Below are 27,760 nucleotides of genomic sequence, written 5' to 3'. Positions count from 1 at the left end.
TTGTTCAACCAAGAGTTTGGATATGAGCTGTAGATCTGAAAGACATTTAGGCACATCCCCATTCACTCCACCTATTGGAAGTTCTTCAGGTTTATGATAAGGAACACATACTACCAAGACCAGATTCTCTTTTTCAGTTTCTCTGTGACCCTGAGGATGTTCACAAAATGACTTGTGGTAGTGGCAGCATAGCTTCAGTGGCAGGGGGTCGGCACATTCCCATACCTTGATGGTTGGCTGGTGATGGGTCGATTCCCTCAAGAAAACCATTTTGCTCCTTCAGTCTCTGGGTTTCCTGATCAACTTTGCCAAGTCAAACCTGGTTACAGCTCAGGAAATTTGGTTCTTAGGAGCCTGGATAGACTCCAAGAGAAATGTTGCTCCTTGTTGAAAAAACTGCATTGCTGAGGGGCCTGGTATGGTGTCTCCACCAGGACTAGTGTTGGCAAGGTCAGTCTTGGCTTTTCCCAGATATATGGCTACAGAGCTGTGTGTGTTTTTGTTTCATCTGCACTAGGTGGGGATCTTAAGTAAGACCCTCAAAACCAATGGGGAAACTCTACATCTCATCAAATCTTGATTTACCCCCCCCCCCCCCCCCCAGTATGAGAGCATCCTTTCAGTGGTGGATGAATCCAGAAGTTCTAAAGAAGCCTCTCATTGCACATTTCACATCAAGTGATTGTCTACCAATGCCGCTATCAAAGGATGGGGTACACACAAGTGTGGTGTTGACTCAAGGATCATGGTTTCTGGTGGAGACTCATCTGCAAATCAACCACTTGTAGTTGTGAGCCATCAGATATGCTCTGAGGGCTTTCTCTTAATTTAGGAAAGAAAATATTGATCTAGACCAATAATCAAATAGTTATGTTCTGTATAAACAGGCAGGGAGAGATGAGCTCTTACGCACTCTGCCAGGAGGCCCTCTGAATCTGATCATGGGAAAACATAACAGGGCCCATATCCAGGCGACGCACCTTCTGGGAATCCAGAACTCGTTGGTGGACCACCTTAGTGTTGCAACTGTATGAGTGGTTCCTGTATCGTGGGATTATGGATGACTTTAGTCAGTGGGGAAAGCCAGTGATTGACCTGTTTTCCTCAGAAGACAAAGATGGAAGTTTTGCTTCATACATCTGGGCAGCTACAGATCAGCACCCAATGCTTTTGCAATAGTCTGGAGTGTAGGCTAATTTTGCTTACTTACAGATTCCTATGTTCTCCTGGACTATCTGGAAGGTCCTTCAGGGACAAGATGAGGATAATCCTTGTAGCACTAGCTTGGCCGCAACAAGCATGATATCCTTATTTAGTCTGTCATTTTAATCTGCTTCCATTGGTAGTAGAGCTATGGTACTTATATTTTTATTGATGTTTTATGTTTTTAATACTTTGTTGTAAGCTGCTTTGGGCTGAGTTTTTTTTTTTTTTTTCAGGGAGGGCAGTATAAAAATTTAGCATAATATCTGATTTTCATTACACAGAAGAAATGCAAGCTCTGCCATCCAAACATACCAATGTTGGCCCCTTATCATGTGGATGCTGAGTGGGCCTTACTCATTCCTGAAGGGGAAGAGAATGCTTTGATGTCAATCAAACCTTCAATTGAAAGATCCTACAATTTCAAATGTAAGAGTTTCTCGACTGGGTGTAGGACTGACCAACTGGAATCCTTCTCCTATGGCCAAAGGGACTTGCTTCAGTATCTGTTCTCTCTCTCATAGGAATATAAAATTTGCCATACTGGGTCAGACCATAGGTCCATCAAGCCCAGTATCCTGTTTCCTGCAGTGGATTTAGCCAAATCAGCTTTATAATGGTTTATGGACTTTTCTTCAAGGAACTTGTCAAAACCTTTTTTAAACCAAACCACATTAACAGCTTTTCTCCCAGGGCAAGCAGGATGGTGGTCCTCACATGTGGGTGACTTCAGTAGATGGAGCCCTATTATGGAAAACATTTCTGCCAAAGTTTCTAGAATTTTTGGCTGGCACACTGAGCATGCCCAACATGCCATAATCCTTGTAGCCACAGGGGTCTCCCTTCAGTCTCTTTTTTTTTTTTTTTTTTTCCCCGCGCTGCAGTTTGCCTCGCGGTTAGGGGCTCTGATTTCTCACTACTTTTCCTCACGGGAAAAACTTGAAGTTTTCTTCACAAAAAGTTCCTTCAAGGGGTCTCCCATAGCGACATCATTTTCTTGTCTCTCGGTGAGTAATTTCCAGTCTTCGGTCGGTTCCTGTAACCCTGTCTTCTGTTCTCACAGGCCACAGACTGTTCACGGCCCCTTTTTTTTCCATAATGGCGACGGACTTTAGAAAATGCCTGGAGTGTCCGCGTACCATGTCAATTACTGACCCGCATGATGTCTGTGTGTTGTGCCTCGGCTCATCACACGTGTTACCTATACCAGCTTCCAGGGAGGAGCTGGACATACTTGTCAGACAGGCGGCCTTTGAAGCCCTCTGGAACCTTCAACCATAGATGCCTGCCCCCATACTGGCACTGACACAGGAGCCATCCATATTCACACCGTTGCTCGACTGCCTGGATACACTCATTGGTGCCCTTCCGACCCAGCCTGGGCCATCAGTACCAAGACTACCTACTGAGTCTCCGAAACCCCCAATACCCATTCTGGGGTCCTCGGAAGACAAAGGCTCGGACTCCAGTCCTCTTCCAGCTCCGCTTCCACCGATGCCGGAACCGGTTCCTGGTCCATCTTGGGATCGAGGTGCCCAGGATTACCCTCTGTCATCGATACCGCTTCAGTCTCCATCTGTACCGCTGCATCCACCATTGAGGGATCTGCCAATGACAACACGTCCTGGAGTACCAGGGTTTTTCCCTCCCTTGGGATCTCAGCCAGAGACCCCATATGATCCATGGGAGAATGTTGACACCAACACTTCTACAGAGGACATACTCTTGGAGCCATCTCCTCTGGAAGAAAGGAGACACTCCTCCAGAAGACTTGTCCTTTGCTAATTTTATAAAGACAATTTTGACTTGGTCACCGAATGGGACACATGTCACAAGACATTGGAAGTCCTTCAATTTGTAGATGCCCCCCAAAAAATTATGGCTATTCCAGTCCACGAAGTACTCTTGGATCTGTAACATCGCCTGTGGAAACATCCTTGCACTGTCCAACCAGTTAATAGAAAGACAGATGCAACTTATCTAGTCCAGCACACTCCAGGGTTTCAGAAGCCACAACTACCTCACCAGACAGTGGTAGTGGAATCTGCACAGAAGAAGGCCAAGGGGCTGCGCCCCCATTCTTTAGCTCCCTCCTGGAAAGGACCAAAAATTCTTGGATGATTTGGGCCGGAAGGTCTTTCAGGGTTCTATGTTAGTGTCACGCATAGTTGCCTATCAATTATACATGACACAATACCAGAGGAACCTGTGGAAGCAGGTCCAATGGATAGCGGACTCTCTGCCTCAATAAGAAAACCTCACTGCCATTCTCAAGAAAGGCCTCAAGGCAGGAAAACATAAGGTCAGAGCTGCATATGATTCCTGCGAGACGCCATCTTGCTTATCAACAGGAATCAGTGCCAGAAGATGGGCCTGGCTTAAAGCATCTGACTTGCGAACAGAAATTCAAGACAAGCTCGCTGATCTCCCCTGCACCGGAGATAATCTCTTTGGTGACAAGATTCAGGACACAGTTGCTCAATTAAAAGATCACCATGAGTCAGCTCTCCACAGTCTCCAAGGAACCTCCTTCTTTGGCTCGTAAAACCACCAGAAGGGATGCCAGAAGACCCTTTTTGTTGCTCACGCAAGTACTACCACCAACATCTCGTGTGAGACCAGCCAGACCACCACAAAGGGGATAGTCACATCAGACCAAGCCATCCAGATCTCAGCCAGCCCCGCAAATGGGTCCAGCCTCTGGATTTTGAAACCTATCCAGAGAATAGCAGTCACTCTCTGAATCCAAGACCAGACTTGCCGGTAGGAGGTCGGCTATACCATTTTATAATCAGCTGGCACAGCATTACCACAGACCAATGGGTTATATCCATCATAACCCAAGGATACCATCTAAACTTTCTCATGGTACCCCTGGATTCACCACCCAATCCACTCGATGCAAAAAGATCTCACAACCCTTCTAGAGTCAGAACTGTCCACCCTACTGAGTGCCAGGGCTGTGGAAGCCGTTCCCCCGGGCACAGCAGGGCAGAGGGTTCTACTCCCACTATTTTCTCATTCCAAAGAAATCAGGTGGCCTCCGCCCCATCTTAGACATCCGCAATCTCAACAAATTTCTTCGAAAAGAAAAATTCAGGATTGTGTCCCTGGGCACCATGCTTCCCCTTCTGCAAAAAGGAGATTGGCTCTGTTTTCTGGATCTTCAAGACACTTATGCTCACATCCAATATCTCCACATCACCACAGATATCTGCGCTTTATAGTGGGACATCAACATTTTCAGTACCGGGTTCTGCCTTTTGGACTTGCCTCGGCACCCCGTGTATTTTTACAAAGTGCCTAGCAGTAACTGCGGCCCATCTTCGCAAACACAGCGTACACTTGTTTCTTTACCTGGATGACTGGCTAATCAAGAGCCAATCCAAACAAGGCGCTCTCAAGCTCACTATCAAGCTCACTATCAATCTGCTACATTCGTTGGGGTTTCTCATCAGTTACCAGAAATCCCACCTGATTCCATCTCTCACCTCCTTACTTTCATCGGAGCAGATTTGGACACCATGGTCACAAAGGCCTTCGTGCCAAACAACTGCGCAGATACACTCTCCAAGCTAGCTACGTCTCTGCGCACAAAAGAAACAGCCTCAGCCCATCAATTCATCACGTTGCTGGGCCACATGGCTTCCACGGTCCACTCCACTCCTATGGCCAGGCTGGCCATGAAAATAACTCAATGGTCTTTGAAATCACAGTGGCTCCAAGCCATTCCACCTCTTTCTTCCCACATCCATGTAACTCACCAGCTGTGTCTATCACGTCTCTGGTGGACAAACAAAGCCAACTTGCAGACAGGTCTATCCTTCCAGCAAACCAGTTCCTCAAGTGACCATAACCACAGACACATCCAGCTTGGGTTGGGGAGCTCATGTGAACAACCTTCAAACTCAAGGGACTTGGACACAACTCAAAGCAAAGTTTCAAATCAATTTCCTAGAGCTTCGAGCCATATGCTATGCTCTATTTGCATTCAAAGACTGCCTTTCACACAAGAATGTTCTTGTAAAACATACAACACAGTTGCATTGTGGTACTTGAACAAACAGGGAGGCACAAGCTCTTATCTCATCTGCCAAGAAGCTGTGCAAGGTCTGGGCCTGGACCTTTGCACACTCCATGTATCTCAGAGCCACTTATTTGGTAGGCATACAGAATGTAGTAGCAGCTTGCCTCAGTCGATCACTGGATCCTGTAGTAACAAACAAAATTTTCCAATGCTGGGTCAACCAACAATAGACCTTTTTGCATCTGAACTGAATCACAAAGTAGCCAGATTCTGCTCCCTGCACAAGCAGCAAAACAAATTAGCCATGGAAGCATTTGCTTGCCCCTGGAACACAGGCCTCCTATATGCTTATCCTCAGATACCACTGATATCCAAAACTCTCGTGAAACTACAACAGGACAAAGGGTCAATGATACTTATAGCCCATATTGGCCTCGACAAGTATGGTTTCCCATGCTTCTCAATCCGAGAACCCATTCGCCTGGGCACAGCGCCCAATCTCATAACTCAGAACCAAGGCATGCTGCGCCACCCGAACCTTCAAACACTATCCCTCACAGCCTGGATGTTGAAAGCTTAATCCTACAACTGCTCAACCTTTCAACTGATGTGTCTCAAGTGCTTGTAGCTTCACGGAAGCCTTCCACACGAAAATCCTATTGTTCTAAGTGGAATAGATTTACCACATGCTGCACGCAAAAAGGTATTGACCTCCTTTTCCTGCCCCACTCCATCTGTTAGATTATCTCTGGCATCTTTCAGACTCTGGTCTCCAGACTTCTTCTGTACAAGTACACATTAGTGATATCTCAGCGTACCACAAGGAAGTAGGGGATGCCCCAATATCAGTGCAACCCCTAGTAAGTCGGTTTATGAGGGGTCTATTACAACTCAAGCCCCCTCTATGGCCACCTGTTACATAATGGGACCTAAACGTAGTACATACAAGGCTCATGCACTCCCCGATTGAGCCTTTGCACTCCTGCAATATTAAGTTTCTTACATGGAAAGTTCTTTTCCTAGTAGCCATTACATCTGCTCGAAGGGTTAGTGAGTTACAAGCACTTGTCACATACTCATCCTATACAAGGTTCCTCCATGACAGAGTGGTCCTCCGTACTCACCCTAAATGCCTTCCCAAGGTGGAGACGGACTTTCACCTGAATCAATTTATAGTCTTGCCCACCTTTTTCCCAAGGCCTCACTCTCATAAGGGCAAGAGAGTTTTACACACCTTGGACTGTAAACGTGCACTTGCATTTTACCTAGACTGCACTGCAGTCCATAGGAAATCCACCCAACTCTGTTTCTTTTGACAAAAACAAACCAGGAGTTGCAGTGGGCAAACTCTCCAACTGGCTAGCAGACTGTATCAAATTTTGCTATGAAAAAGCAGGCCTTCCTCTCCAGGGACGAGTGAAGGCGCACTCAGTGAGAGCCATTGCAATCTCAGTAGCACACTATCGTTTAGTACCGATTGCTGAGATTTGCAACATGGAGCTCTCTTCACACATTTGCAGCACATTACTGCCTGGACAAGGAAGGATGACAGGACTCTGCCTTTGGCCAATCTGTCTTGAAGAATTTATTTCCAGTATAATCCCAACTCCTTCCACATCCAATCTGTTGTGATTTTCAGGCTGCCACATTTTCCCCAACAGTACACCAGTTGTTGTGCCTGTTGCACAAGTTGTACGCTGCTGGTCCAAATTAAATGGGTCAGCCTGTAGCTTGCTAATCACCCACATGTGAGGACTATCATCCTGCTTGTCCTAGGAGAAAGCAGAGTTGCTTACCTGTAACAGGTATTCTCCCAGGACAGCAGGATGTAGTCCTCACAAAACCCACCCTCCACCCCGTGGAGTTGGGTCCGAAATCATTTTATTTTTTTGCTCTCACCTTTTGCTACAAACGAGACTGAAAGGAGACCCCTGTGGCTACAGGGATTATGGCATTCTGGGCATGCTCAGTGTGCCAGCCAAAAGTTCTTGAAACTTTCAGAAAAGATTTCCGTGATAGGACTCATTCTGCTGACGTTACTCACATGTGAGGATTACATCTGGGAGAACACCTGTTACAGGTAAGCAACTCTGCTTTACCACATTTGGCAACAAAATTAGTTTAATTATGCATTGAGTAAAATTTTCTTATTTCTCTTAAAAGTATTAACTAGTAACTTCATTGTGTGACTCCTAGTCTTTGTACTTTTTGAAAGAGTAAACAGATTTACATTTAACTTTAATTCCACTCATTTTATGGATCTCTCTATTTCCCCTTAGCTGTGTCTTCTTCAAGCTGAAGATATCTAACCTGTTTAGCCTTTTCCTCATGGGGAATCATTTCATCCCTGTCTGTCATTTTGTATGTGTTCTAATTCTGCTGTACCTTTTTTTTTTTTTTTTTGGAGATGTTGACCAGAATTGCACACAATACTTGCGGTACTGTGATATTTTTAATTTAACTATTTTGGGTTGAGCTTCATTCATGAGCTTTCCAAACTTTTCATGTTGGTGACACACTTTTTAGACAAACATAATTTCGTGACACAGTAATTCAGTCTACTAGCAAACCAGAGGTTAAAGGTTAAATGAACAAAATGTATTTCGACAATTTATGTATGTTTCCTTAAATATACACATAACAAAATGTTTCACAACACAACCTATCTTGTGAAAACCTTTCATTTATATTAAAAATATATAATATTCCAAGATTAATGTTATTGTTATAATTTGAGTAACAATAATAAAACAAAGTTATTGTGTTGTACAGCTTTTGAATATTTGGTGTTAAAAAAAAAAGTCCAAAGGGTCTTCTGCGTAATTTTAAAAAGCTGGCCAGTTTCACACTATAAAATTATGTGATAGCCTCATTCAACTAATTCTATATGGCTATGAGAGTGAAGTCTGGAATTTATAGGAAGGGACAGAATGTCAATATAAATCCTGCACCTCCAGTTCTCTAACTCTGTGCATCCACTGAAATTCCCCCAAACAATGGAGCTTGAATGTTTCCCTTAGAGCTCATCATACTAAAAGATATTTTCAAATTCTGGTGTCACCTCACAGTAACAGCAGCACAAACACCTTCCACTGCCAGGCACATTGTGAACTAACACAAAACCTAGCAAAAAAGACACTCAAAATCTATACTGCAATCCCATCGTAACATAACAGTAATAACACCAAGGACTCAAACAACAATAACCCTACCTGTGAAAAAGCAAGGGTAAATATTACACTGGGTCCTAGAATACCAATACACCACCTACTGAGGAAACAAAACAAACCAGATTGCTATAGATCCCTATGCTAGCAGAATTTCTCATCATGGTCACACACACAGAGCAGAGACAGACCCTCACCAAATACAGAATACAAATAAATGAGCACAAATTAAACAACTGAAATGGAAACCCCAAGAAGCCAGACCCTGTATTAACAATGGAAAAACAGAACCACCATTCCTCATAAAACAAATAAAATCAAGAAACATAAAGCATCAGTTATAATAAAACCATACTAATAAAAGAATATTTTAAAACTACTAATAAATAGAATTTCTATTAATTAAAATCATTTACATTTTTTACAATTACCCAAACACCAATAAAATGTTTCAAAACAGTACATATATCAAACACCCAATAATTAAAACTAATAAAGATTTTAAAAAGCCCCTGCTGTCCATACATGGGAGCTCTTGATTTCCCGTCACCCTGACATTGTCAAGGATTAGGAGGTTATCCTCTCTCTCACACATACTGTCACATACATACACATTCATGCTCTTATACCCACCATGACCTTTCGCTCTCACAGACACTGACACACACTCAGGCTCTAAGACACTCTCACACCCCCCACACAAACTCTTACTCCCCTGGATTTTCTCATACACACTCATGCTCCCACTTTCTCTGGCTCCCTCACATGCACACAAACACACACACCCAGGCAAGCTCCCAGTCATTCTCACACACTGAAACTGACCCCCAGGCAGGCTCTCATTCATTTTCACACCACTCCCTCACCATCCTCCAGGCATGCACACATTCATTCTCACAGACCCCCAGGCAGACACCAATTCATTCTCACATGCACACATACACCACATACAGGCAGGCACCTATTCTCACACATACAAACCCCAGGAAGACACCCATACGTTCTCATACACAGACACACCCTCAGGCAGGCACCCATGCATTCACACACATACACCTCCAGGCAGACTCCCATTCATACACATGCACACACTAAAGGCAGACCCCCTCTGTTTCTTTTGCCAGCAGCCTCGGAGCCTCTCTCATTCCTCTGCTGCCACTGTCACTGATGCCGCGTGGCTATTGGGGAGGCGCTGATTGCTGCTATTGGCACTGAAGCCCATTCTGCTGCCGCCTCTGTGCAGGCCCTGTGGGTTTCCACTTCCTCCATGTTGATCTCGTACATTGTGAGATCCGCATAGAGAAAGTGCTACTCTTGCACATTACACCAAAGATTACATGTGCCAATCAGTAAAAAGTAAATTTTTTTTTTTTACCTTTGCTGTCTGATCTTAGTTTTCTAATCGGTTGGTCACAGGCTTTTTTGTTCCTCCCTCCCCTTTCTTATTTTTTTGCCAATTCCTTTCATATTGTCTGTCTTTCTATTTCTTTTCTCTCCATCTATCTTCTTCCCTCAAACATACAGTCAGGTTCTCATTCTCACATGCTTTCTCTCTCTCTCACACACACAGGCTCTCTCACTTCCACATGCTGTCTTGCTCAAGCACAGGCTCTCAGTCACATGCTGTTTCTCTCACACACACAGAGGCTCTCACATGCTGTCTCTGCAAACATTCAGGTCCTCACTCCCACACACAATCTCTCAACTCATCTCATACAGACACTCTACAGGCCTTCAGCCTCTTTCTTACCTCTGGGCCCTCCTCTTCACGGGTCGCTGCAGGATGGGCTGCGCGGCGGCCCTGATCTTCTCTGGCCGATCCGCGGTGGGGACCCTGCTACCGGGCCGCCGCCTCTTCTCAGCCCGCTGCAACAATGCTGCTCCTCTTCTGCACGCGGCTGATGCTCTTCCTCCTTCCTGCCCATGCGTCTCTGGCAACATTTTTCTTCCGGGGCCGCGTGGGCAGGAAGGAGGAGGAGCACATGCATGTTTAGACGTGACCTTGTTCTTCGGGCCGGGGTGACGTGAGCTCCACCACGGCCCTGCCGATCTTCCTGCTGTGTGTCTCCGGCACACAGCACAGCGATATTTCACTATTCAGCTGCCAGTGGGATGAGGTCCACCGGCGGCCGCATTGGCTCCCACTTGCCGGTGTGTCACATGCACTGGGCTTGCGCGACACCCGGCATACTGCAGGCGACACACTAAAGTGTCACGACACGCACTTTGGAAAGCTCTGATGTAAGATGATTATATGGATGTAACATAATGGTGGATTTTGTAATTTGCTGTTTTTCTCAGACTTCATGGCCCAAGAATTCTGCTTGAGGCATTAGCCATTGATATGCAAGTACAGCCCTTTTTTAATCATTTGTGAAGGTTCTGATGAATGGATTAGATTGGAAATAACTGTCCAGTGAGAATTAAAACCACTAGTTCATTTAACAAAACAGATGCTAATGATTTTAGGCCACTATTGGCAGGAACTGGATTTGAACCAGTGTCTGGGATATGAAGAATTCTGCGTCACTCTTCCAATCCAGTGAGCTACCCAGTCTTTGAAGTAGATTTGAACTATAATGGTTGTAGTGCTATAGAGATTGACACATTGATCATTGAATGAGTAATCTCATATTACCAGAGTTTTTGTGTTTGAATATTTTTGTTCTGGCAACTGAGAACCCAGAAGGCCTGCATGAAATATTTATATTTTGCTTAAAGAAATTTTCAAATGAAAACTTTTAGTTTGAAAGTATAATTGAATAACGAAACTAAAGAATCAATTATTTAAAATATTTAATTACTTGTTCCCCTGACTCCCCCTCCCCCATAATTACCTGAGGTAAGGTACAGAAAGCAAACATAACACAAAACAAGGCAATATGTCATATAGCCTCATACACTGTATATTGTACACCCGATTCCCATAGCATCCTCTGAGCCACAGTGCCCAGATTGCGTTAAACTAAAATGATAAAAACATATGCAAAAAAACCCCAACCCCACCTATTTCTCACTCTAACCCATCGTAGCTATAGCTACCCAGAAAATCTAAGCATGCTATTTATGTACCACCGTTTCCTCCTTGCCTGTCTTATACCATTCCCAGTACAAGCCTCCATTGAAACATAAAGGACCTCTGAAAACTATACTCCAATACTGATTGGAATTAACATAGCTCAACCTTGGACCATAGACCTGGATGAACAGCCAGTAATTTTAATAACTTTTGAAAGGGCAAAACCTTCTTCATGAGTCTGATCTTAGGGAAGTTATTCCAAAGGTTGGCACAAAGTGAAAAGACCCATTATGAGCTGCTGCCAATCGAAATCTTCTCGCAGCAAGGAACAACTAGCAACTCGTGCTGCTATCTCAAGAACCGAGCTGGGCTATACTAATAAAGCCAGTCCCTGAGGTAAGCAGAGCTCATCCCATGGAAGTACTTAAATTGTGTGGCTTGCAAGTTAGTGGCAGTATCACCAGATGGATGGATTTAACCAGTTCTTAAGCGGTTTTTCAAGCAAATCGAAAAGCACCAGAAAATTGTAGACTAAATGTGAAAATGATTTAGCAAAGACCTCATACAAATGGCGAAAGTACTTCATTTTGTTCAGATTACCTTGCTATAGCATGCAGTTTTAAATTTTTTATAAGTAATGTAATTTTTTTAGGGAAGAATAGTTTGACTTAATTGTATACAGTTGAGTATTTCAAATAGGTTTCATTTCATAACCTGTAAGAACAGTTATTAAACATTTTATTCATTGAACTATTATATTAATCCATTGGACAACTAACAAATACATTACACTGTTTAACTGGATTATTTAACATTCTCATCTGGAAAATATACATATTTCACATAAATTGCTTTGCTAAGTATTGCCAAGTATAACAACATTTGTAGTGACTCGTGATATGTAACATTCCTGTGATTGGTGTCTTCTGAAATATTTTAACAAGATGATAAAAATGTCATATGGACAAACACTCAAGTGATTACTAGGGATTTTAGGAGAAAATAGAGATTAAATTCTTCCCGCACTTGCATATAGCTTATGTCCTATTTATTGTGCACGAGCAGATGATGGCAGTCTTAAATTTGCAGAGCTGGATCAGTGAGGTGGGACTCAGATAATGGTTCACCATATAGGGAAGTGTTAGTCTTACTGTGCTGTTTTTAAGAGCTGCTGTTGTGGTGCCGGATCCTGTGTAATACACGCTGAGAATCTGAATATCTTGCTTAAGAATACAAGAATATCTTTTGTACACAAGGATATTACTTCTGAAAAACTATTGGTTACAGGTTAATTTTCCTTAGAAAATAACTTATTGCTAATTACTGGTTGTGGCGAAATAGTTGTAAATGTTATGTTTTATCATTTAAAACTCCTTTTACTGGACAGCAGATGCCAGTGTTTGATAGTCACCAGTATCTGATCCTGAAGAGGTTATTCCCTGTACGTACCAGGATCAGTCCAGACGGTGGGTTATGTCCCCCGTCCAGCAGATGGAGTCAGACCAAACTTTGAGGGACGTCACCAGTATAAGCCAGTGCACCCTCTGCTGGAGCTCAGTATCTTCTGACTCCAGCAGATGAGAGTTGGGGCGAGCCATTAGCTCCCCCAGAGTGACAGGATTTTAGGGTTTTCTTGTTCTCTTCTTTCTGTCTGTCATTTTTTTCTTCAGAGCTCCTGGATCAAGTTTAAAGTTGTCAAGTTTAAAAAAAAAAAAAAAAAGACTCCAACTTTTAGGAGGCGTGCCTCTCTGTCTGCCTCTCTTGTTTTTCACTTCTCTGCCGTTGCTGGTGGTAAGTCGTTGGGGTTTTTCTGCTGCTGTTTATTTTTCTCTTCACAGGCTTTTTGCTTTCAGCAGTTTCTTCGGTGCCCCGTGGATGCCGGTGGTGCCGGCCTCTCCATGTGTGGGCTGACGGTCCCGCGGCCCAGCGGCTTAATTTTTGCGGCCCCCCCCCCCCCCCCCCCCCGGTGGCAGGGCCCTTCTCCGGCGCGGCGGGACCAGAAGGGCGGGTTGTGTTGGCCGTTCCGGGCCCCCCGCGGTGCGCTCTCCGTCTCTCAGGCCCCCCCCCCGAGGCTTTTTGCTTCCTTCCCCGGCGTTTCTTCATGCCGCGGCTGTCACGTTGTGCGGCCTGCGGCGAGCCAGGGTCCCGGATCTCGAGGGAGGGGATTTGCGCAAGGTGTCTCCCTTGGGGGGGGGGGGGAAGGCACCTCGCAGCCGATCGCCACTTTTTCGTTTCTCCCCTCCCCCTGGCAGGGGCGGCGCGGGCCGGCCACTTCGCCGGCGGGAACGGCGGCCATGTTGGATTTGCAGCACGATGCTGCACAGCGTTTAACACAGGAACGGAGGGATTTTCGGGAGGTTTCTCCCCCGAATTTGTCCCCGGAGGGGGGATTGTCTGCCTCTGAGCCCTCCCTTGGGGCTCCCTCCCAGCTTCCCGAGTTTTTCTCCTGAATTCATCCTGCTTATGCATAATGCATATTTGCAGGGGCTGGGAGTCCCGGGGGGCCCTCCCCCGGGCCCCCCACCTGCCAAGACCCCTAGGGTCTTCTCGGCTCCTCATGTTGCGCCCCCCGACCTGGTGGGTTCGGTGTCGGGGGCCCCGGGTCCGCTTCCTCGCACCAGGCCCTCCCAGGGGGGGACGGCAGCGGTTTCTCCACCGGGGGGAGCCTCCCCGGACCCTTCAGACCCGGCGCAATCGGATCTGCCCTCTGAAGGGGATGATCCGCTAGCACTCCGCATTTTCCAGAGGGATGAGCTGAATGATCTGATCCCACAGATCCTCCTGGAACTCGACCTTGATCCTCCTCCGGATCCGCCGGCTCCAGTTGCACCCGCAGTCGCCACCTCGTCCAGGAAGGGGGACCCGGTTCTAGCCGCCCTTCGTCCTAGACCTCGTGCTTTCCCCATGCATGATTCTTTTCTGCAGCTGCTCACCAGGGAGTGGGATACTCCCGAAGCCTCGTTGAAGGTCACGCGGGCCATGGAAAAATTGTATCCACTACCTGAAGATTTCCTGGACCTCATTAAGGTGCCTAAGGTAGATTCGGCGGTGTCGGCGGTTACCAAGAGGACGACGATCCCGGTCACGGGCGGCACAGCCCTGCGGGATACACAAGATCGAAAGCTGGAAGTCTTCCTGAAGAGAGTTTTCGAGGTCTCTGCCTTGGGAATGCGGGCAGTCATGTGTACCTCGCTGACCCAGCGAGCCAGCCTCCGGTGGGTTCAGCAACTTCTCACCTCCCAGTCTCTTCCTCTAGAAGAGACCGCACAGGCAGACCGCTTGGAGTCCGCAATAGCCTACGGGGCGGATGCGCTCTATGATCTTTTCCGAGTCCTGGCGCGCTCCATGGTGTCGGTCGTGGCGGCTCGACGGCTTCTCTGGCTGCGCAATTGGGCGGCTGATGCCGCCTGCAAGTCGAGCTTGGGCTCCTTGCCGTTCCGGGGCAAGTTCCTTTTTGGAGATGATTTGGATCAGCTTATCAAGTCCCTGCGGGAGAACGCGGTCCACAGACTCCCCGAAGATAGTCATCGGCCTTCCCAGTCCTTTGCTTCCGGTCGGACCAGGGCCAGAGCGCAGAGGCGCTACAGGTCTTACAGACAGTCTGGGACTCGCACAGGCTCCTCCAGACCCCAGTCCTGGACACGGTCCTTTCATGGACGCAGGCCGCTGTGCGACGGATCAGGGCAGGGTAACCCCCCGCCCAAGTCCGCACAGTGATGCCAGTTTCGCCCACTCCTCCACTCCCAGGATAGGGGGTCAGCTGGCGGACTTCTACGAGGAGTGGGTACGTATTTCCGCAGACCAGTGGGTCCTGGATACTATAAGGACCGGCTACGCCTTAGAGTTTGTCCGCCCTCCCAGGGACAGATTTCTCTTCTCCCCCTGCGGCTCGGATCTCAAGAGGGCGGCAGTGCAACACACCCTGGATCGCCTTCAGAGCATAGGGGCCATTTCCGATGTCCCCTTCGGCGAGGTGGGCTTGGGTCATTATTCCATCTACTTCGTCGTGCCAAAGAAGGACGGTTCCTTCCGGCCCATCCTCGACCTGAAGGAGGTCAACAAGTCCCTACGTGTCAGCCAGTTCCGGATGGAGATGCTTCGCTCCGTGATTGCGGCGGTACACCAGGGAGAGTTTCTGGCCTCCCTGGATTTGACGGAAGCTTATCTGCACATTCCCATTCTTCCAGCGCACCGTCGTTTTCTTCGCTTCAAGATTCTGGGTCAGCACTTCCAGTTCACAGCTCTCCCCTTCGGCTTGGCGACTGCACCTCGTACATTCACCAAGATCATGGTTGTCGTGGCGGCGGCCCTGAGGAAGGAAGGCATCCTGGTGCATCCCTACCTCGACGATTGGCTGATTTGGGCGAAGTCCTTCGCTCACGGACAGGCCTCGGTGGCCAGGGTCGTCCATGTCCTCCAAGCTCTGGGCTGGGTGGTGAACTTCTCCAAAAGCTCCCTCGTACCCTCACAGCGCCTGGACTTTCTGGGTGCCAGCTTCGACATGCTCCAGGGCAAGGTGTTCTTGCGCCCGGACAAGGCTCAATCATTGCGAGAACATGTCTGTCGTTTTTCTGCGTTACAGGAACCCACTTCCTGGAATTATCTGCAGCTGTTGGGAGTGATGGCGTCCACCATCAATATGGTGCCCATGGCCTTCGCCCATCTACGTCCTCTGCAGGCGTCTCTTCTCTCCAGGTGGAAACCAGTGTCTCAGGATTATCAAGTTGTCCTGCCTCTCCCCCCAGCCGCCAGGGCCAGTCTGGATTGGTGGCTGGTTCCTGCGAATCTGGCGCGTGGAGTCTCGATAGAGGTACCCAATTGGGTGGTAGTCACCACCGATGCAAGTCTCGTGGGCTGGGGAGCCGCCTGCGATCGAAGCGCCACGCAGGGGACGTGGTCCCCCGGTAGAAGCGACATGGCCGATCAATCGACTGGAAACCAGAGCGGTACGTCATGGCCTACATCAACCGACAAGGGGGCACAAGGAGCAAGCATGTCTCCCTCGAGTCGACCCCCCTGATGGAATGGGCGGAGATGCATCTCATCCGGATTGCGGCCTCTCACATCGCCGGGGTGGACAACGTTCAGGCGGACTTCCTAAGTCGGCAACAGCTGGATCCCGGCGAATGGGCTCTTTCTGACGACGCAATGCGGCTATTGACCCGCCGATGGGGCATACCCCACCTGGATCTGATGGCGACTGCCAGCAACACCAAGGCACCTCGCTTTTTCAGTCTCAGAAGGGAGCACGGCGCGGAAGGGGTGGATGCTCTAGCTCTTCCGTGGCCAACTCACCGGCTTCTCTACGTCTTCCCTCCGTAGCCCTTGATAGGAAAGACTCTCCGCAGGATAGAGAATCATCGGGGACCCGTGATTCTCGTCGCCCCGGATTGGCCTCGCCGGCCTTGGTTTGCGGACCTTCTACAGTTGGCAGTGGACGGTCCGCTACGACTAGGTCATCTTCCTCGTCTACTGCACCAGGGTCCGGTATATTTCGAGCAGGCCGAACTCTTCTGTCTTGCGGCATGGCTTTTGAACGGCGGCGTCTCCGCCGCAGAGGCTACCCGGAGGCGGTAGTTACAACTATGCTGCGGGCCCGCAAATCTTCTACTTCGGTTGCTTACGTCCGAGTTTGGAGAATTTTCGAAAGCTGGTGCTCTTCACGAGGGATTCAACCAACGGAGGCATTGGTTCCTTCTATTCTGCAGTTCCTCCAGGATGGTCTGGAGAAGGGGCTCGCTTATAATTCCCTTCGAGTCCAGGTGGCGGCCCTGAATTCCCTCGTGCAAGGGAACGGTTCTCTCCTACTTCAACCGGACTTAGCACGTTTCCTCAAAGGGGTCAAGCACATACGTCCACCTGTGCGGGATCCTTGTCCCTCCTGGAGCCTCAACCTGGTGCTTCGTGCCTTGTCAGGAGCACCTTTCGAACCGCTACGTACAGCGACTCTCAAGGATCTTACCCTCAAGGCGGTCTTCCTCGTGGCCATCTGTTCAGCACGTCGTATCTTGGAGCTTCAAGCTTTGTCCTGCAGGGAACCCTACCTCAGATTCTCGGATTCGGGAGTTTCCCTGTGCACCGTGCCTTCGTTTCTCCCAAAGGTGGTCTCCTCTTTTCACTTGAATCAGACAGTGGAACTTCCGTCCTTTGGTTCCGATGAGCCCCGGACCCTTCGTCTCCTGGATGTCAAGCCCACTTTGCTCCACTATTTGGAGGTGACTAATGACTTCAGGACCTCCGATCACCTTTTCGTTCTTTGGTCGGGTCCAAAGAAGGGGTGCCAGGCCTCGAAGACAACGATTGCACGTTGGATTAAGGAGGCTATCTCCTCGGCCTACATTGGAGCAGGACGGATTCCTCCTCGCGGAGTTATTGCTCACTCAACTCGCTCGCAGGCGGCGTCTTGGGCTGAAGCTCGTTCGGTCTCCTCACAGGAAATTTGCCGGGCTGCAACGTGGAAGTCGTTGCATACTTTCTCACGGCATTATCGACTACACCTGGTGCCGTCATCCACGGGGCAATTTGGCGGCCAGGTCCTCCGAGCAGGGCTTTCAGGGGCCCACCCGGTTTAGGGAAGCTTTGGTACATCCCACCGTCTGGACTGATCCTGGTACGTACAGGGAAAAGAAAATTATTCCTTACCTGCTAGGGAGGAGGAATAGCCTAGTGGTTAAAGCAGTGGACTATGAACCAGGAGACCAAGGTTCAAATCCCGCTGTTGCTCCTTATGACCTTGGGCAAGTCACTTTACCCTACATTGCCTCAGGTACAAAAACTTAGATTGTAAGTACCTGAATGTAAACCGGTGTGATATCTCAATTGAGATGAATGTCGGTATATAAAAAAATAATAAATAAAATAAAATAATTTTCGTTCCTGTAGTACCATGGATCAGTCCAGACGCCCACCACTTTGGGGTTTCTTGCTTCTGCTCGGGTCTGCTCACTGTCGATAATGTCTGTCTTCTTCAGTTCGTTCTTATATCTGTTTCACCCTACAAGTTGGGTGTCTTGCCGCTCGTTGGCTGTTTATTCTTATCTCTAGTTGTTTCTGGTGTTTAATATAGGTTAAGTAGCTTGATCCAGTTCTTTCTGGTCCTTTTGGGCTTTGCTATACGTGATTCTGAGCTCCAGCAGAGGGTGCACTGGCTTATACTGGTGACGTCCCTCAAAGTTTGGTCTGACTCTATCTGCTGGACGGGGGACATAACCCACCGTCTGGACTGATCCATGGTACTACAGGAACGAAAATTAGCAGGTAAGGAATAATTTTCTTATCTCAGAGCCTTTGACATCACTGTTTCTGTCTGAAGAGTGTTTAAAAAAACCAAAAAACCTGTTTGGAAAGTGACAGTTGGCAGCGTCTAAAAGTGAAAGACATACAGCTGGAGTCAAACTTCAAAACTTTACTTAGAATTGCCATTGTTACTAAAGAGCCAGTGTAATCTGCTTTGAGTCTCCTATGGATTTTTACTCCAGTTTTAGTGCAGGTTTTTCGACGCTAACCAAACTTTGACATGCAATATGGATTTTTTCCACAGATAAGCAGGCTGAATTAGCCATGCTTTCTGGGCTCTCCCCCTGGCGGCTAGTGGTGGGAATGTCTCCTAGCAGCAGAAAAGCTTTGCTGCTGCACGCCTGCATTGGTGCCTTCCTGCGTAGTGAATGATCTCCTCTCAATTTTTGCCTTTCCCGCGCAGTGATCGGGCACGGGTTCTTTGCCTCCTGAGGATCTCTTCTCTTTTACTACTCTACTTCACTGTTGTGTGAACCCCCAAAGCACTTCAGTGCTAACATGGTTCCTAAAGCCCCGAGTTTCAAATTTTGCCAACGTGGCAAACTTATGCCTTAACAGACGGATGCAACTATTGTTGTTTATGCCTTGGGCCGGACCACGATATGGTGACCTGTCAGGACTGTGGGAGAATGTCCCCCAGATCCCAGCTGCAGAGGGCTGCAAAGATCGCCTGCCTAAAAGACTGAGACCATGCTGCATTGAGCTCTTATTCCCTACTGCGATCGGCCCACTCTTCTCCTGGCTGGGAACCTAAACGGACCAAAGGAGTCAAGAGGGCCTCCTCCCTACAACCCTCCACTAAAGTAAAAAAAAAAACTGAGAGCAGAGGTAAGGCCATGGAACATTCCCACAAATGGCCCCCAAAAGAGCTAATTCCCAACTCTGCCCGGACCCCAGATGTGTTGGCACCACAGGGACACTCTCGACAGCATGGAGGGGACACGCTGGACTCTACACTGGAAGCAGAGCATTGTGCATTGGCGGACGCATTGTGCACTGCTTGACACATCTGAAGCAGGACTTTGCTTCGGCACTTCCGACGCGGTCCCAGGCACCACGGAGCGTCAGGTGAACCATTGACACGTTTGACGCATTCCACTGCAAAACAAGGGAAAGCAAAAGAAAAAACACACCATCTTGAACACCGTTTATTGAAACCAAAGGATAGACCGTCCAGAGAGTCTGCCACAAGGAGCCCCTGGCGCTGCCATTCCTCCTGTTGGATCTGGAATACTCTGGGGAGTCGGAAGGGGAATGACCCCGTCATTCACACTGCTGCTCTTCTATTTCTGGTTGGTATGGTGACCAAACGCGGCGAACAGATAGAAAATCTTCCACATCTAGACAGTCCTCGCACTGGCAGCTCTCAGGTGCCTCCCCACCCCAGAAGAAGACGGCTAAACACTCCTCTGATGTTAGAGGGAGTAGCCTCACAAACTTTGACAGATCACAGGACTTTTTCAAAATTTCCTTGATTCAGTGTCCTTTTCAACAGCCTCGTTCCTCCTCAAGCCCTTCTGTACAGGGTTCGGATCAGTCCAACCCTTTTTCTCTTCCACATTCGGACGTTTAAGAATTGGAGCCTAATCCACAAGGGACTGCATATGAGAGGGAGCTACATTGCCCCCCTCCACCATCGCCTTCCGCCTCCTCCCGGGGGACCTGCTGGAACCAATGTCATCCCCAGAAGATCTTTCATACTCCAGATTTGTTGAGAAGGTGGGCTCTGTTTTAAATCTGGAGACCAAGAAACTACCTGACCCACGCACAGAGGTATATAACCTCTTAAAATCTTTGATGTCCTAGCTGAACCTATGGCTCTACCCTCCCATTCGGTCTTGGATGCCATCACAGATAAAGCTTGGGAAACACCTTTCTCTACACCCACCACATCCTGAAAGACTCAACTAAAGTTCTGGATGCAGAAATTTCCCCACTATGCCGCAGTGCAACTACCGCACGCTTTGGTGGTGGAATCTGCTATGAAGAAAGAATAGAACCTTGTTTTTGGGCTAATGATTCACCGGGTAAGGACAACTGCTGCCTAGATTTTGACAAGGTGTTCCAGGGTTCCATGCTAAACGTCAAGGTGTAGCAACAACAGTTCTATAATCACTCTATCTGTATGAGTGCCTCCAGCACTGAAGTCCGTCTTCGGAATTCAGTCATCATAAGCAGACTGTAAATGACTTTCGAATAATAGAATGACTAGGGGGGCATTCCATGAAGTTAGCAAGTAGCACATTTAAGACTAATTGGAGAAAATTCTTTTTCACTCAGCGCACAATAAAGATCTGGAATTTGTTGCCAGAGGATGTGGTTAGTGCAGTTAGTGTAGCTGGGTTCAAAAAAGGTTTGGATAAGTTCTTGGAGGAGAAGTCCATTAATGGCTATTAATCAATTTTACTTAGGGAATAGCCACTGCTATTAATTGCATCAGTAGCATGGGATCTTCTTAGTGTTTGGGTAATTGCCAGGTTCTTGTGGCCTGGTTTTGGCCTCTGTTGGAAACAGGGTGCTGGGCTTGATGGACCCTTGGTCTGACCCAGCATGGCAATTTATGTTCTTATGTTCTTAAGAGGGCCTAAGACACCATTTATGCACTGTCTATGAGGGATTTGAGCTTCAGCCCAAATCTCTGCTGCTGCTATAGCAGCCTGGCGGCGAGGCTGAGGGTGAGTGCAATCTGCGAAGATGTACATGACAAACTTGCAGGTCTACCCTGTTTGGTGACGAGCTTTGCGAAACATTTTCGGAACTTACGGAGCAGAGTGTGGAAGTGTCATCGTTCACATTACCTCCAGACCAGGCAACTCCAAAACGATGATATCCCTCCTACAGGAAGCCTTTCTATCCCCGACATTCTTACAGATTGTACCCACTGTGCCATCTTCCCTCTTTCACTACACGAGGGCTCAACCTCTGCAGGCACAACAAGGGAGCCAGGCTGAGCCCTGTGCACCCCCCAAACCAACTCCAGCTGCTGCCCCAAAAAACAATCATCTTCTTGATTCTACCATGGCTACAGCTACTAGAAGCAGTAGGCGGATGCCTTACTTCATTTGTGCCAGCATGGGGACAAATTACATCCGACCATTGGGTTCTCATCGTCATCCGGAATGGATACAGTCTCCATTTCAGAACACTCCCCACATTACCACACCTTGCCCCCCCGCCGCATGGGAGAGTGATATTCTTCCCCTCTTAGAAGTCAAATCCCTCCTGGGACAAGGAGTGATACAAATGGTTCCACGTTCTCAAGTCTCGGATTCTATTCCCAATACTTCATTTCCTAAAAGAGTGGAGGACTGCGACCCATACTGGATCTGAGCTCTCAAGTTCGTAGTACAGGAAAAATTCAAAATGACTTCTCTTGAGCATTTTGCCCTACTTGCAACTCAAGGACTAGATGGTGTTCACTAGACCTCAAAGGTGCTTATGCTCACTCCCCATGCACCCCTCATCCTGGTTCTACCTGTGCTTCCAAGTTCACAAACAACATATCGAGTTCTACCTTTTGGCCTATCATCAGTGCTCAGGGTCTTTACCAAATGTCTAGCGATAGCTGTGGCCCCCCTCTGAAAGGAGGGCATAAAGATCTTCCCCTACCTCAATGATTGACTACTAGTGGCCCTGAGCCCAGAACTTCTTTGCACCCATCAAATTCGAGTTCTATCCTGTTTGGAAAGCCTGGACTTCCTAGTAAATTACAAGAAGTCTCATCTCGACCCTTCTCACACTGCAATTTATTTCATCAACACACAACTCTCCAAAGCCTTCCGGGGGACAGTCTCCACATTTCAACCCTAGCCAAAAATCTGGGGACCTGGTGCGCAGTTGGTTGTGCTAAATATTTAACGCTGTTGGGGTACATGGTGGCAACATATGTAATTCCATGCGTCATCTCCAATGGGGTTTAAAGCCCCAGTGGTTCCAGCGTTTTCACCTAGTGTCACGCAGGGTAGCTCTATCAGTTTGACAGTGAGGGATGTAGACTGGTGGCTGCAGATGGAAACTTTTGTACTCCGGTGCCCCCTTTCGGCACCCACCTCATCAGATCATTCTGACAACAGATGCTTCCACGAAGGGATGGGGGGGGGGGGGCCCCCACGTGCTGCATCTGAAGATGCAGAGACTGTCATCTATGGAGAGGAGGTTTCAAATTAATCTTCTGGAACTGCGAGCCATTCGCACCTTCTCATGGCTCCTGGCAGACAAATTAGTCATGGTATACACAGACAACCAGGTAGTCATGTATTACATAAAGAACGTGGGTCCAGTTCCATGACTTTGTGCAGAGAATCCGTGCTACTAATTGAATGGACACTAACACGTTTGATACAGCTACAGGCCACTTATCTCCCTGGCATATGGAATTCGGAGGCTGACAGGCTTAGCCGAATGTTTCATCCCCTCGAGTGAGAGTTGAGCAAAGACATAGCTTTCAACATCTTTTGCCGGTGGAGACACCTCAAGTGGATCTATTTGCCACGGAGTGCAATACAAAAGTACCACAGTTCTATTCCATCTATCCGAGTGACCGAAGAATTGACCAAGACGCCTTCCTGATACCTTGGTCGGGAAATCTCTTCTATGCATTCCCTCCAATTCCCCTGCTAGGATGAGTTGTACAAAAATGCATCACAAACAACTTGGATCTCAATTTTCGTGGCCCAGACAGCCGTAGTGTGCCTATCTGGTTCGCCTCTCCATACAACTGCCAGTTTCCCTTTGCAACGGGGTCGGCCTCCTAACTCAGGAAGGGGGGATACTGATACATTCTAGGCAAGACTCCCTTTGCTTGACAGCATGGAGATTGAAAGGGAGTTATTAGATCACCTTCCCATTGCTCAAGAAATTCAAGATATCCTCTTCTCGACAAGGAAATCTTCCATGAGGAAAAATTAAGCTGCCAAATGTTTATGCTGATGGTGCATAATGGTGTCCATGGACCCTTCCACTCCTCATCAGAACAGTTACTTGAATACCTCCACTTACTTTTCAGATCTGGACTGGCGATCTTGTCCATCAGGGTACACCTCAGTACCATAGCGGCGTACCATACATCTATTCAAGGCGTCTCCATCTCCACGCATCCCTTAATATCTCTCTTCATGAGGGGCATTTTATGGCTCAGGCCCCCTATTACACTACCTGCTGTTCCTTGGGACTTGAACGTTGACCTATGGGGACGGCCTCGTTGAAGCTTCTCACATGGAAAGTATGGTTTCTCGTAGACATTGCGTCAGCTTGATGGGTGGGCGAATTACAAGCACTAGTACACTACTCCCCCTTTCTACAATTTTACCACAACAAGATAACACTATGGGCACATCCATCCTTCATCCCCAAGGTTGTTTCAGCTTTCTATCTCAGACAATCGCACTACCGACCTTTTTCCGAAGCCACATACCTGGAAGCAGGAAACATTATTACATGCTGGATTGCAAGAGAGCCTTGGCTTACTACAAACGGAGAACTCATTCACCTAACAGGCCTTCACAGCTTTTACTTTCCTACAAATCGGACTTCCGGTGACAAAATGGACATTGGCTAATTGGTTGACCCAATGCATCAACTTCTGTTTCGAATCTATCAGAATATTTATCCTCAAAGGTGAAAGCTCACCAGCTAAGAGCTGTGGCTACTTTGATAGCACACTTTACGACAGGTACCCTTTCAAGACATATGCAAAGCAGCGACCTGGCTGTCATTACTCAAGTTCACCTCCCACTACTTCTCCAATAGCATGGTAGATCGGATGCCCTCAATGGACAAGAAATACTACATCATGCCACTAACACACAGGATTGTCTGCCGACCTAAGGAATTTCTCCACACACAAAAAAAGAAAAAACAAGAGAAAGGACTAGCTTCCATGGATATGCCCCCCACTAATCTGTGCTCCGAATCTTTGAGCTGGGGTCTCCCAGAAAGATTGGCTAATTCACCCTGCTATCAACTGAAAACACGAGTTTATGGTAAGCAAACTTGCTTTTTTTTTTTTTTTTTTTACATAGATAACCAGGCTGAATTAGCCAAGCATCCCCTCCCTCCTCCCTGGACAGTCTACACTTCTTACTGCTTTCTCTCTTTCTGTGCTTTGAGATCAAATGAAAGGAGAGCGTTGACCGTGCGGGAAGGCACTGCTCAGGCATGCAGCAGCAACAAAGCTTTACTACTGCTAGAAGAAGTTCCGGCCGAGAGCCGCCAGGGTGCACTCCCAGAAAGCATGTCTAATTCATCCTGCTATCTAAGGAAAACACAGTTTATGGTAAACAAACTTGCTTTTTATTAAGATCTCTGCGGTATGCAAATCGCAAGTAAACAAAGCGATGCAATGCAGAGAGCCTTGTTACAGGGAAACATGGAATTTTATTTATTTTTTTTAACATGGGAAATTTTAATGCCAGGGTCATCAAGCAGGAGTAAAATGTTAGTCATGTTTCTGATGGCCATTTTAGTTTATTGTGTTGCTCTGTGTATATAGTTGCTTCTTTGTGCCAGACATGCATTACGTATTTTTTTTAAAATGGTTTGGTACGTTTTGTGGGTGAGCCAACAAATTAGAGCAGCAGAAGATTTAAAGCAAAGAGGAAGAAGATCCTTTATTGCCAAAGAAGAAAGGGTCTGAGAAGAGCAGGCTACCCTGGTTTCATGCTGTGCGCAGAAGGGCATGCAAGCAGCGTATATTTTTCCTGAAGATAGCACTGCTGGTGTTGCCAGAGGCAAATGTGGTGTGGATTCATAGACTGAGCTCCAGGGCAATTCTTTCTCTTTACGAAGAAATCAGAGATGATACTGATCATGGACATGCCATTCCAGGCTTGGTCAAGTTTCTCGTTACCTTGCATTTTCTTGCCACTGGATCATTTCAGATTACAGTGGCTGTAAAACTGGCATGAACCAATCGTTTTCAAGGCATTTCAGCCAGGTAATGAGGGCTTTGATGAAACAGGTCAGGGAGTACATCAAGTACCCACAACAGCTTGCAGAGTGGCAGGAGGTGAAGCGTACTTTTTTTTTTTTTTAATGTAGCTGGCATGCTGAATGTAATGGGTGCAATCAATTGCACCCATGTTTTCACTCCCTTACATGGGAGAGAAATGGCATACTGTAACAGGAAGCTTTTCCACTCCTTGAATGTGCAAGTTGTGTACAATGTGCACATGAAGATCCTCAGTATTGTCTCCATGTTTTCCAGAAGGAGCCATGACTCCATCTTTGCGCAGTTGGTGCTGGCTCAAAATTTCACTGAAGGGGAAATATAGCAAAGGTTGATTGCTTGGTAAGTTTGAAATAAGTCAAACCAAAGTTTTAAGCTAAAATGTTAAAATGTAAGCTCTCTGGGGTGGGTAATGAAATCAGCATGGTGCCAGAAGTGTGCACTATTCTGCTGCACAATCAAATAGCTGTCTGGGGTGGGTAAATGTAAGCTCTGTGGGGTTGGGTTATTAAAGGTGGAATAGTGTACACTTTCTGGTGCATGGTGCCAAAGTGCATATTATTCCATTACACATGTAAGCTCTTTGAGGTGGATCACTATGTCAACTAGCATATAAACTTTTGAACACTCTTTTAAACATCGAAACTTTGTAAACCGTTGTGATGTTGAAACCGAACGACGGGGTATAAAACTTGATAGATAAAATAAATAATAAATAAAAAATCACCAAACTAATAGTAAACACTTTCCAAATTTTTGCAGGAGATGCTGGTTATGGCTGCAAAGCACGGCTGCTCCTGCCTCTGTCTGTGCCACATACAGTAGTGGAAATCCGGTATAACAAGCGCACACAAGAACCAGAGCGGTCATAGAATATACTTTTGGCATTTTGAAAAAATGGTTTTGCTGCCTTGATCACTTGGGAGGCGTGCTAAAGTATTCGCTGGAGAAAGTCGAAGATATCGTGATGTGCTTTACACTGTTGCCCTCCAGCATGGTATTCCTCAAGTTGTGGATCTGAACTGGGGCCAGAGCCGATGTGCCCACCTACCGCAGACAGAGATAGTACAGCAAAAGGGAATAAGTTCCATCGCAGGGTCATAGTGGCAAGAGTGTCTGTCTCCAACATTTCTCTTCTTAGATCGGCACAACGAGCAGGAAAAGGGAATGTCAGGGAAAATACACACTATGTGTTTTTAATAGTTTGCAATTTTAAATATTTTTAATATGCACTGTGGCAATGTACCTATTTTTTTTAAATGCTTTTGAATGTGAATTAATAAAGTGACATTTTCAGTGCCAGACTGGTTTGATTCTTCATTGGTGTGACTCAGTTTTTATTACAAGCCTGTCATCCTTGGACCAGTGTTTCCCATAACAATGTGGAAACCTCTGGTCTAGGGAGGCTGCACCTGTGATACCCATGATAGTCCCTGCATCCTTGGCCCAAGGAGGCAGTGCCTGTGACACCTGTGAAACATAGGCCTGGAAACCCTTTTTATCAATTCTGAGCGTTTGTTTGTGCAGATGTTCTACATGACATACGCATTATAGAAATGTTAAAAAGTAATCGTAGGTTTCCAGACTCTTGTAAATCCGAAGCCCAAAGGAGAGAAGTCCTATGACCCACTGCCAACCAGGAAAAAAAATCCACAAGTAAAAGTAGTAAAATTTAAGATTGCATTTTATGCAATTATTTTGAAGTAAACAAAGCTGCATATACTGCAAAAGTCCACAAATTCCAGCAACATATCCATAAACTGGAAAAACATTTGAAGACCCACACTGACAACCTGGCAAAGCAGATGAAGCATTATTTGTTTTTATTTTTATACTGTCAATCTGTATAGTCAATCTTGGCTGTTTTCAACACATTAAATAAACATAAAAATAACGGTGTACTTAATCCTAAAATTAGTGTACATAACCTGTTCAGAGGAAGAGTTGTAGACAATCCACCATTTCAACAAAAAAGCAATGAGTAAGCAGGAGTGGAAGCACAATTACTGCAAACTGCAGAGACAAGCACAAGTAATGATGCACTCACCTGCAAAAAGAAGGGGAAAAAATGCACATCAGAAGCCTAGAAATTCCACATCTTG

The 27,760-nt window shown here is 46.9% G+C and overlaps 1 protein-coding gene and 1 long non-coding RNA gene across 2 annotated transcripts in view; both read left to right on the top strand.

The window, feature by feature from the left end:
- Positions 1–27,760, top strand: part of VAPA (VAMP associated protein A) — a 325,391-nt gene that overhangs the window by 10,356 nt on the left and 287,275 nt on the right. The gene's annotated exons all lie outside the window — the stretch shown is intronic.
- On the top strand, positions 24,758–26,960 carry LOC115085225. The gene is made up of 3 exons (XR_003854762.1): positions 24,758–24,986; positions 25,917–26,000; positions 26,421–26,960. It is a non-coding gene; the product is annotated as an uncharacterized LOC115085225 (long non-coding RNA).

The sequence above is a fragment of the Rhinatrema bivittatum genome, chromosome 2 (genome assembly GCF_901001135.1).
Source record: "Rhinatrema bivittatum chromosome 2, aRhiBiv1.1, whole genome shotgun sequence".
NCBI classification, from domain to species: Eukaryota; Metazoa; Chordata; class Amphibia; order Gymnophiona; family Rhinatrematidae; genus Rhinatrema; species Rhinatrema bivittatum.
This window is presented reverse-complemented; position numbering and strand designations above follow the sequence as displayed.